The 13,000-nt window shown below is 44.9% G+C and overlaps 1 protein-coding gene across 1 annotated transcript in view; it reads left to right on the forward strand.

Moving 5' to 3' along the window:
• The first annotated feature begins 1,794 nt into the window (after nucleotides 1–1,794).
• The window catches only part of RAB34 (RAB34, member RAS oncogene family), a 55,583-nt gene continuing 44,377 nt past the window's right edge, over nucleotides 1,795–13,000 (forward strand). The window contains exon 1 of the mRNA XM_056559089.1: nucleotides 1,795–1,898. The gene's annotated coding sequence lies outside the window, so the exon portion shown is untranslated. The remainder of the gene's footprint in view (nucleotides 1,899–13,000) is intronic.

Raw genomic sequence — 13,000 nt, forward strand, 5'->3', positions numbered from 1 at the left:
CAGAGGGCTTCAAAGTTCAGCAGCAATTTCCAAATTTTTCACAAAATTTTCAAAATCTGCATTTTTCAGGGACCAGTTCAGTTTTGAAGTGGATTTGACAGGCCTTCATATTAGAAATACTGCATAAATGACCCCATTATAAAAACTAACTAAACTAACAAAGTATTCAAAATGACATTCAGTAAGTGTGTTAACCCTTTAGGTGTTTCATAGGAATAGCAGCAAATTTTAAATCTTCATTTTTTATCACTCACATGTTCTTGTAGACCCAGTTTTTGAATTTTTAAAAGGGGTAAGGCTAAGTTTCCACTTGGTCTTTTTTCTGGCAGTTTTTGGAAAACTGCCACTGCAGTTTTTGAGCCAAAACCAGAAATGTATTCAAAAGGAATAGGACATATAAAGGAAGGACTTACACTTCTCCTCCGTTATGGAACCACTTCTGACTTTGGCTCAAAAACTGCAGTGGTAGTTTTCCAAAAACTGCCAGAAAAAAAAACAAGTGGAAACTTAGCCTAAAAGAAGAGAAATCACCCTAAAATTTGTAACCCAATTTCTCTCGAGTAACGAAATATCTCATATGTGTATGTCAAGTGTTCGGCGGGCGCAGTAGAGGGCTCAGAAGGGAAGGAGCAACAATGGGATTTTGGAGAGTGAGTTTTTCTGAATTGGTTTTTGGGGGCATGTTACAATTAGGAAGTCCCTATGGTGCCAGAACAGCAAAAAAGAAAAAACACGTTTTTGGGATACTACACCCCTCAAGGAACATAACAAGGGTCCAGTGAGCCTTAACACCCCACAGGTTTTTGACGACTTTTCGTTAAAGTTGGATGTGTAAATTAATTTTTTTTTCACAAAAATTCAGTTTTTCACCCAAATGTAACATTTTTACAATGGGTAATAGGAGAAAATGCCCCCCAAAATTTGTAACCCCATTTCTTCTGAGTATGGAAATACCCCATATGTGGACATCAAGTGCACTGCTAGCGCACTACAATGCTCAAAAGAGAAGGAGCGCCATTGAGCTTTTGGAAAGAGAATTTGGTTGGAATAGAAGTCGGGGCCTAGTGCGTTTACAAAGCCCCCCCTGGTGCCAGAACAGTGGACCCCCCCCCCACATGTGACCCCATTTTGGAAACGATACCTCTCACAGAATTTAATAAGGGGTGCAGTGAACATTTACACCCCACTGGCGTTTGACAGATCTTTGGAACAGTGGGCTGAGCACCCACTCACGTCCTCCGGAAGAGGGGCGGAGCGGGTTGTGGGAGAAACACCCGCAGCAGGCGCCCTGATTGGTCGGCCGGTAATCCGGCCGACGAATCAGGGCGATCGTGAGGTGGCACCAGTGCCACCTCACCCCTGCAGGCTATGGCTGTTCGGGGCCATCAGAGACGGCCCCGATCAGCCAGTAATTCCGGGTCACTGGAGACCCGATTGACCCGGAATCGCCGCAGATCGCTGGACTGAATTGTCTGCGGCCATCGCCAATATGGGGGGGCATAATGACCCCCCTGGGCGATATGCCGGGATGCCTCCTGAACGATTTCAGCAGGCATCCGGCTCCGGTCCCCAACCGGCTAGCGGTGGGGACCGGAATTCCCACGGGCGTATGGATACGCCCTCGGTCCTTAAGGACTCGGAATACAGGGCGTATCCATACGCCCTATGTCCTGAAGAGGTTAAGTAAAGTAACTTACTGTACAGTTGTTCTACCCCATTGATTTGGCCACTTCCTGGTTTCCCCTCTTAACTGTGGCCCTGCTGTTGCCAGGCAACAGAGCACGCACTTTCCCACAATCCCTTGCATGTGCAGTGAAGACCAACTGCCCTTACCTTCAGCAGACTACAACCGAACTGAACAGTTATTAAAACAATGCAGGCACAGGGGGGATTTGGAAGTATATATGTATCAAACAGGACATTTTCATTATTGCTTTTACATTTGAAATATGTTTAATTTCACTGTATACATCCGTTTAGACCTATTTTTCTTAATGGACAACCCCAGCCATTAAAGTTTTGTTCAGCATGGATAACCATTTTAATTCAGACCTGCCTAATACAGACCCCAAAATTGGACCTTATAGTACAGACCCCAGAATCAGACCCCACCATACTACAGACACTAGAATCAGACCCCACCATAATACAGACCTCAGAATCAGACCCCACCATAATACAGACCCCAGAATCAGACCCCACCATAATACAGACCCCAGAATCAGACCCCACCATAATACAGACCCCAGAATCCCCACTTACCATAATACAGACCCCAGAATCAGACCCCACCATAATACAGACCCCAGAATCAGACCCCACCATAATACAGACCCCAGAATCAGACCCCACCATAATACAGACCCCAGAATCAGACCCCACCATAATACAGACCCCAGAATGGGACCCCATAGTACAGACCCCTGAATCAGACCCCACCATAATAAAGACCCCAGGATCAGACCCCACCATAATACAGACCCCAGAATCAGACCCCACCATAATACAGACCTCAGAATCAGACCCCACCATAATATAGACACCAGAATCAGTCCCCACCATAATACAGACCCCAGAATCAGACCCCACCATAATACAGACCCCAGAATCAGACCCCACCATAATAAAGACCCCAGATTCAGACCCCACCATACTACAGACACTAGAATCAGACCCCACCATAATACAGACCTCAGAATCAGACCCCACCATAATACAGACCCCAGAATCAGACCCCACCATAATACAGACCCCAGAATCAGACCCCACCATAATACAGACCCCAGAATCCCCACTTACCATAATACAGACCCCAGAATCAGACCCCACCATAATACAGACCCCAGAATCAGACCCCACCATAATACAGACCCCAGAATCAGACCCCACCATAATACAGACCCCAGAATCAGACCCCACCATAATACATACCCCAGAATGGGACCCCATAGTACAGACCCCTGAATCAGACCCCACCATAATAAAGACCCCAGGATCAGACCCCACCATAATACAGACCCCAGAATCAGACCCCACCATAATACAGACCTCAGAATCAGACCCCACCATAATATAGACACCAGAATCAGTCCCCACCATAATACAGACCCCAGAATCAGACCCCACCATAATACAGACCCCAGAATCAGACCCCACCATAATAAAGACCCCAGATTCAGACCCCACCATAGTACAGACCCCAGAATCAGACCCCACCATAATACAGACCCCAGAATCAGACCCCACCATAATACAGACCCCAGAATGGGACCCCATAGTACAGACCCCTGAATCGGACCCCACCATAATAAAGACCCCAGGATCAGACCCCACCATAATACAGACCCCAGAATCAGTCCCCACCATAATACAGACCCCAGAATCAGACCCCTCCATAATACAAACCCCAGAATCAGACCCCACCATAATATAGACACCAGAATCAGTCCCCACCATAATACAGACCCCAGAATCAGACCCTTCCATAATACAAACCCCAGAATCAGACCCCACCGTAATATAGACTCCAGAACAGGGCTGGCATTGGGGGTGGGGTGGTTGGCAACCTGGGCAGTTGCCCAGGTTCCCCATCCAAAAGGGGGCCCCTGAAGAGCTTTAGGACACACTAGTGCATTTTGCTGCAATTTGCGCAAAATCGCGGCAAAATGCAGTAGTGTGATTATAGCCCTACAACTGTCTGGGCTGCAGAGAGCCCATAGACAGTAAGAACAGACTTACCATGGACCTGCTAAGACCTATAGGCTAGGACTCCTAATGATGTCATCGCAGGTCTTGAAAGATCCATAGTAAGGGCTCTGTGCAATTGATAAAGAGAGGAGAAGGTAATTGGAAAAAATATGGGGGGGGGGGGGGAATAACTATTCAATTACATCACATATATCACTGCCTGACCAATGTAGAACCACTAACAGATATTGTGGGGGGTGATTTAAGATTTTAACCCCTTGAGGACACAGCTAATTTAGATTTTTATGTAGGTGTAGAAACTGAATAGGTATCAGGCACTGCTAGCGTATCGCACTCCCCAATTAAAGTCTGTTACCCAGGTGTGGGACTACGGGGGATGTCAAGGATGTTCAGGGAAATAAAGTCGCACTCACCCGAGTATCTTCAAACATCCAAAGGCCTTTAGTGGTGTGCCCCACGTCTGAGAGCGCGCAGCTCTCGCTCCCCGCCATTTAACATTGTCTCTTTATTGTTATTTGCTCTACGATGGAATAAAGAATCTTTGGAAGTTTGAAGATACTCGGGTGAGTGCGACTTTATTTCCTGGCAAACAGTTCATTTAGATTTTTGCCATAACTCTTCTATTTTTCCATCCACAGACCCATATGGTTGGTGCTTGTTTTTTTTTTTTTTGAACCATCAATTGTAATTTGTAATAACAACTTTCATTCTACCACAAAAATGTATGACGCAACCAAAACAATATTATTTTGTGGGAAATTGAAAGGAAAACCGTAATTTAGCAAATTTTGGAGGATTTTTGTTTTCATGCAGTGCACATTATGGTAAAACTGACAGATTCTCTTTATTCTGTAGGTCCATATGATTTAAATGATCCCCATATTAAATGCTTTTCTATTGTTGTAATAGTTTAAAAAAAAAAAACTCAAGACTTTTTAACAAAATAAGTTTGTTTAAAATCTGACCTCCTATAACTTTCTTTTCCGTATACAGGGCTGCATGAGGGCTCATTTTTTTTTTTTGCATCGTGATCTGTAGTACAGTAAGGAGCATGAAGATGGGCATTAGTACACAGTAAGGGGCACAGAAGGGGCATTTGTACAGTGCGGTTTGTACAGTGCGGGGTATTAAGAGGAAAACTATTACTGTGTAAAGAATAAAATGAGCGCTGTTACTGACAGGCAGCACTGAGAAGATCTCTGTTATAGTATATGTGGGTGCTATTACTGACAGGCATCACTGAGAAGATCACTGTTATAGTATATGTGGGTGCTATTGCTGACAGGCAGCACTGAGAAGATCACTGTTATAGTATATGTGGGCGCTGTTACTGACAGGCAGCACTGAGAAGACCTGTTATAGTATATGTGGGTGCTATTACTGACAGGCAGCACTAAGAAGATCACTGTTATAGTATATGTGGGTGCTATTACTGACAGGCAGCACTGAGAAGATCTCTGTTATAGTATATGTGGGTGCTATTACTGACAGGCAGCACTGAGAAGATCACTGTTATAGTATATGTGGGTGCTATTACTGACAGGCAGTACTGAACTGAGAAGATCCCTGTTGTAGTATATGTGGGTGCTATTACTGACAGGCAGAACTGAGAAGATCAATGTTATAGTATATGTGGGCGCTATTACTGATAGTTAGCACTGAGAAGATCACTGTTATAGTATATGTGGGTGCTATTGCTAAGCGCCAGCATATTATGCCCTGCAGAGATTCTACATGTGGACATTCTGTTGTGTGAACATAGATTTATAGTATATGTGGGCACTATTACTGATAGGCAGCACTGAGGAGATCACTGTTATAGTAGATATGGGCACTATTACTGACAGGCAGCACTGAGGAGATCACTGTTATAGTATATATGGACACTATTACTGACAGACAGCACTAAGGAGATCACTGTTATAGTAGATATCGGCACTATTACTGACAGGCAGCACTGAGGAGATCACTGTTAAAGTATATATGGGCACTATTACTGACAGGCAGCACTGAGGAGATCACTGTTATAGTAGATATGGGCACTATTACTGACAGGCAGCACTGAGGAGATCACTGTTATAGTATATATGGACACTATTACTGACAGGCAGCACTGAGGAGATCACTGTTATAGTAGATATCGGCACTATTACTGACAGGCAGCACTGAGGAGATCACTGTTAAAGTATATATGGGCACTATTACTGACAGGCAGCACTGAGAAGATCACTGTTATAGTAGATATGGGCGCTATTACTGACAGGCAGCACTGAGGAGATCACTGTTATAGTATATATGGACACTATTACTGATAGGCAGCACTGAGGAGATCACTGTTATAGTAGATATGGGTGCTATTACTGACAGGCAGCACTGAGGAGATCACTGTTAAAGTATATATGGGCACTATTACTGATAGGCAGCATTGAGAAGATCACAGTTTATCTGTGTGCGGTGACTATTAGGCTAGGTTCACACTACGGAATTTCCGCCTGCAATTCCGCTTTGAAATTGCAGGCAGAAATTCCGCTTACTAAAATGTATAGTGTAGTGAATGGGTTTCCGTTCACAAATTTACACTTCTGAATTTGTGAAGTGGAATTTGTGAACAGAAAATCCGCTTGAAAATTTCTGCCAGAAGAATGGCGTTGTTCATTCTTCAGGTGGAAATACTCGCAGACCACATTGCCGTCTATTGAAGACTGCAGTGTCCGCGCGGTCCTAGCACCCACTGATTCAGTTGGCGCTGGCCGCACTCGGAATCTCTGGGCGGAAATTTTCTGCCTGGAGATTCTGCAGTGTGAACCTAGCCTTACTGTATAAAGAACAAGCTGACAGTATTAGTTTAGGGCTACATAGCAAAAATGGGTAGCACAGTCAAAGATCGCCATGTTCTTTTTCTTGAATCGTGCTGAATCTCAGCTAATGTAAGTAAATGTAGACACATGTAGAGAAATCCAGCACAAATCAGTTTTTGCTCTTTAGGTGGTTTATTAAACGCTTAAAATGGCATCGTGACCCTGCGGTTTCCTGTGACCATACATTTTATGATGCCGCTTTGCGCTGGATTTCTCTACGTGTGTCCTTACAAGTTGCTGTTGCTCCACAGCTGTCCCTGCACTTCGTTCTTGCAAAGGAGGGAGCTGAGCTGATTTGCACTAAATGGGGTCACATTGCGACCCCCAAATTACCGCAGCCACAAATTCATTTTGGATGGAATTATTATGTTTCTCATGTTGTAGTCACAGCCATTTGGGGTTTGTAGCGCAATCTCATTTACTCACATTAGCTGAGATGCAGCACAATTCAGGGAACGCAACATACTGATCTTTGGTCATACAATCTGGGGGCCCCCCTTTTTTTTTTTTTTTTGCCCAGGGCCACACTTAGTCTATAACCGGCCATGCCCCAGAATCAGACCCCAGTATGATCCCCTGCATAATCCAGACCCCAGAATCAGACCCTAGATCCCCCCCCCTGCTTAATCCAGACCTCAGAATCAGAGCCCAGTCACGTCATGCAGTAATATACATAGTTACATTTAGTGACTCACAATTTTCTGATCAGTGTCATCCTCTTTCATTTTCTTCTTCATCCGGCTCAGACCGCCATGATGACGCCTTCTTCAGCATCAGCAGGACAAACATGTTAGACTCCGCATTTTTGCAGTGTTCTCCCACCTCTAGACAATATCTCCATCTATAGGCCCTTAATTGGGGTCCTGCACAGTAAAGGTGGGTAGGTTAATAGGTCCCCATTAATTAGGTACTGTATATCCCCCAAAGTAGGCAGTAACCTTGCTAGGTAGATAGGTAGCGAGGCATCTATGTAGCTAGGTAAGTAAGTAGGTAGGTAAGTAGCTACTGTATGTAGGTGGAAACATAGCTAGGTAAGTAGTCAGATAGCTCGGTAGGTAGGCAGGTAGCTATGTTGGTAGGAAGCAAGGCAGGTAATTATTTAGGTAGCCAGGTTATTTAGGTAGACAGGCAGATATGTAAGGAGATAGCCAGGAAGGTAATTATTTAGGTAGCAATGTAGCTATGTAGGTAAGTAGCCAGGCAGGTAATTATTTAGGTAGCCAGGATAGGGCGGAAGCTAGCCAGGTAGTCATTATCCCTCCACATCCCCAGAACTCCTGTCCGATGCCTCCCCTGCCACTCACCTCCTCTCCAATACCCTCACCTCAAGATGCCAGGGCTATATAAAAACAAACAAAAACAACAACTTATGCTCACCTCAGGAGGTACGCAGGGATCTCCTCAGCAGTGCAGGCTGGCCGCGTTCTTTTCCCACCACATTGCAGGCCCTGTTGAGTGACAACATCAGTGCCGGCACTGTGTGGGGGCAGAGGTCAAGGGTCTCCTCTCAGTGAAGCCGCAGGTCCTGCAGCTCATGCTGAGAGGAGGCTTTAAGCTATATGCACCTGTGTGCGTACAGCTGAAAGTGACGCTTGCTTGCATATGGATCTGGGACAAGTGTCCTGGATTCCCCTGTAGCAAGCAAGCCAGGTGGGACCCCTCTCCAACTCGGGCCCTCGTTGCCATGAGCAGCACATGTGCCAGGGGTTGCCGACCCTTGGCCTAATCCATTCAACAATATGGGAGTCCAAGCTCAAAGATTGCAATTTATTGATAAGTCTTCTATGTGGGACAGTGTCAAAAGCCTTAGTAAAATCTAGATATTAATACAGATTATGACATTAATTGCCTTCTTTGGGGCTGTAAAGGGTTTATTGGCCATTAAATGTTTTCCTATCAATGGTGGGTAATGGATAGCTTCATGAACCATAGGCACAGTATGTGAGTCCCCTTGAACATATCTACAATGGAACAGATTAAGTCTAGGTTCACACAGTGTTTTTCAGTGTATTTCATTTGTAAAAATGCCTCAATACCATAAACCATAGGGTAATAGGCAAGGATAACCGGCGAACGGGATAAGTGCAAGATAATGCAGAATATAGAATATCTTTATCTGAGGAAAGGGATTTAGGAGTCATTATTTAAGAAGACTTAAAAGTAGGCAGACAATGTCATAGAGCAGCAGGAAATGCTAGCAGAATGCTTGGATGTATAGGGAGAGGTATTAGCAGTAGAAAGGGAAGTGCAGAAGGATGACAATGACAGGTTCTCTTTGGCTATGTCTACATGTAGATATTTGCATATTAGTTTTAGCCAAAACCAGGAGTGGGTCAAAAACAACGTAAATTATTCCATTACAGTTTTCCTTTGTGTTGGTTTCATTCAAAATTCTGGCTACAAACATCGACCAAAATACTGACCAAAAAACTATGGCCGGCATTTATCACTGTAGGTGTAAGTGAAGCATTTTTCAACACCTTTTTTGTGTGTGCTGGTGATGTGTAGGAGCAACAGATTTAATAAATGGTCACAGAACATTTGATACATTTTGTGCAGGTAAATATTTTCTGAAGTTTCTCTCTTCACATACACCAAAAAGCTAAGCTAAGTCTGGGCTGGTGTAGCTTTAGAGACTTTTCAGTGGCTTTTTTGCACCGTTTCACAAAAAGGCGCAGTTCATAAAACCCGTCCATATCATGTGTATTGCCAAAATCAGTGGATTGAAACTCAAAATCAGTAGAAATGTGTAAACCAAAAGGCGCAAATCAACCCTGCTTGTGCCTTTTGTAGACACAAAAAAACTGTCTAAAGACAATAATAAATTTCGGCCAATGTGTATACAGAGCCTCAGTGTGTTATGGTTAAAACAGTGGTATCCCTCCATTCAAAAGAGATATGACTGGTGCAGCCAGCAGGTGGCAGTATCACCTGGAGAGAGTCCCAAGTTATGGCGCTTCCCGCTCAGTCAGAGCAAAGTTGTGAGAGAAGAGGATTTTGTGGATGGTGGGTGGTGCTGGGGTTCAGTTATGAGCAACTAGCTACTACTGACTAGATTCCTGTTAGTTTCTATTTGGTGGTCTCATGGCTGACACACTATGGATGTCCCTCTTTTAGAAGAGGGGGCAGTGGCTGTTTTTTTGTTGTTGTTGGGGAGTAAACTTACCTTCACTGTTATGGGGGGCTCTTTTGTTGTGACAGTTATGGGGAGGTCTATCAATATCACTGTTATCAAGCAAACTGTGGTGGTTGTTGTTATGGAGCATTAAAAAACGTGTATATTGAACTGTGCATATTTTAAAGGAGTTCTGTAGTATATCTTATCTCCTAACTGAAGGAGAGGGGATAAGTTATAGATCGGGGAGGGGGGGGGGGCTGACTGCTGGGACCCCTTGGGATCTCCTGTACAGGGCCATGGCAGTCAGCAGGAAGGGTGCGTTCCGTCCCTGCATGACGCAGCGGCCAACACGCTCCTGTAATGTATCCCATAGAGATACATGGAGGGGGGGTGTCTGCCGCAGCTTCCTGCTGGGGACGACACGGCGCTTCCTGCGGACCGCTGCAGCCCCGTACAGGAGATCGCGGGGGGTTCCAGCGGTCAGACCCCCCGCGATCTATAACTTAACCCCTATCCTTCAGATAGGGATAAGTTATATTCCACTACAGTATTCCTTTCATGAACCTCTTAAAGCGTACGTGTCATATCACAGAAAAACGAATGCTTATATATGTTACTCACTAGGTCATGCAGATGTCTTTTTTATGTGTCTACGTTCTGTATTTGCAATTATCCAAATCCCTTTGGGGCTTTTAATACCAACAACTAGGGTCCCCCCTAAAAATTTTAATCCTTTATTAATACAATTTAAAATAATAAACCCTCTGTGCTACAAATAATAATAAGGTGCTATTTAAAAACACAACGCTGGGAACTGGTATCCCATGTAGAGATTTTTTCTGTATTATGAATACTAGATGTTTAAGGAAATACTATTATTCTTTCCTATTATCTCATTGGATTAATATCTCCACATTGATATGAAATCCCTGAGTAATAGTCTTCCATTTGCATCCCTGTCCCCAGCATTGCACTTAAAACACCCACACAATAGTAACCTCCCTGACGTTTCGCCGGCCTTGTCAGAGGATGAGGTTCCAATGCCGTGCTTCTCATATCTAACTAACTATATAAATAATCATTAACAAATGTAGATATAGCAGAGAAAGGGGGGGGGGGCGGCACTTACGAGTCGGAGTCTCTTGAAAGGTGCAGACTTTGTCTTTATTGAGGTGCAATTACATATCCATAACGCAGGATGCCAGGGTCCGCAGTGCGAGATTCCCATACTACGATCATGCAATCTGTCATGTATCCCGACCTTCTAGCTGTCACGTATCCATCTCAGATCACATGACCACATCTGTGGGATGCCTCATAACTGCAGGATTCAGCTTCTGTATTTAGCTCACAAATCCCTCTGTTCTGCTGCTCACTCATTATGACATCCACTGCTTAGGAAAGGAAGGCAAGTGTGGTGAGGATGCGATGAAAGGGCAGATGTTATTACCCTAAAGGAAGATGGTATTAACCCTTTGTGTTCGTGATGCCAGGGTGTGGTTGTCCTCTACACCACCCGAGATATGGCCGCTGGTTCCTGGGCTAGGCGCGGGGCAAATAATCACTCCGATGCAAGGTTACGGAACAACGGCAGCTTTACTGAGGTAGACAAAAGGACCAAACAGTGTAAAGAAGGGGCCACTTCTGTACTGGGCCACCACACAAGCACTGTGTGACGCTGGCGGTTGTACCACATACTGCTGCCTACCTTGGCCAAACAGCTCACACAGCTCCCCCTCCTTGCTGCAAGCTCCGTAATGTTACCTCTGCACTGTCTCATACAGCAACAGTGTCTGGTGCATTTAGAAGGGACTGCACAAGGCCAGTCTATTTAAGGGTTTGTGCACTCCTCTGAATCTATACCCCTCCAATCCCCGACTGTCATCTCCTATTTAAGGGCACTCCACCCTCATCTTCTTGCCTGAGCTACAAAGTGGTTATCCATTGCAAAGGGTCTGCTGATTGTGCTGTTCTGCTGTATCCCGTGTTTCCTGACCTCTGCCTGTTTTGTGCCGCCGTCTCTTGCCTAACCCCTGGTACTTTCCTGACTCTGCCTGCTATTGAGCTAAACACCATCTCCACCTGTGCTTTTCAGCTCTGCTGTTCCAAGCTCCAACTCAACTACAACAACTAGCCTGTCTAGTCTCTACAATCTCTACTGCTGTGCTACTCCACCCAGCCTCAGCCAGCCCCACCCGCCAGTATGATCAGGTCCTTTGCACTAAGGATCTTCTGGCCTGTTTGGCCAGCTGCCACTTTACCGGGACCACTCTTGTTGTAGCGACCTGGTATCTCCCTGCAGCTAAGGCCAGCTTCTGCATCTGGAGAGGGATAAAAGGTGAAAACCAGGGAGATACTTAGACACCGCCCTCAAGTTTGCCCCAAAGCCAAACCGGTAAGTGGCACAGCGGGTCCACACCTGTTGGGGCGTTACACACTGAGCCCTCACTCACCATGAATTCACTTCCTCCCTGTTGTGCTGGATCTCTTCATGGATTCACTGCAGCTTGCTCTGTAACCTCCTCCTCTATTGTCATGCTGCAGTCTGACAGGACAGGAGTGAGCCCAGAGGAGTGCTAGTCCTGCCCTCACTTAATGGACTTTGTTCCAGCCTGTGCTTTAGCTTGGACAAAGATGATGCTGCAGCCAGACAGGATTATGTTATGGATGGTATGGGGACCCCTAGTGGCCTTTTTAAATAAGCCATGATTTCCAGAAAAAGTAGATAACATTGTTTTATGAAGTAAATTAGGAAGGTTAATGTTTTGCCAAAATGTACAACATATAAAAAGGCTCTGATTCTGGCATTTAACACACCATGAGCAGGCTCAAATCTCTGCTTCTAGCTGTTTAACCCCATAAATTCTGTAGGCAGTAGGTGGGAAAAACTTCTGTGCATGTTGCCATTGAGTCTAAGCCCTGTGAAGCCCTAGCTGTATGCTATGATAGAAGTGGTGAATTATAAGCCGGATCATACCTGGATCTTTACCCTGCACATATGACAATGTGCAACAAGTGTCAACAAGTATTCAGAAAAGAGTTATGGGGAATTATCAGGACACTCCTATAAATGTGAAAGGAAATAAGATAACCAGTATAAAGCTGGATTCACATCTTGTTGTAACAGTACAACGCTGTCATATCATAAAACTGTCGAAAAAGTGTGCGAACATATACCATGGCATATGTGGGCTCATTGAGTTTAAAGGGGTTATCCAAGAAGTGAAACTTATCCCCTTCCCACAGGATAGGGGATAAGTGTGTAATGAAGGGGGGGGGGGGGGACATTGCTAATGCCAGTAGTTGGCGGAAAACC

The sequence above is a fragment of the Hyla sarda genome, chromosome 2 (assembly GCF_029499605.1).
Source record: "Hyla sarda isolate aHylSar1 chromosome 2, aHylSar1.hap1, whole genome shotgun sequence".
Lineage (NCBI taxonomy): Eukaryota > Metazoa > Chordata > Amphibia > Anura > Hylidae > Hyla > Hyla sarda.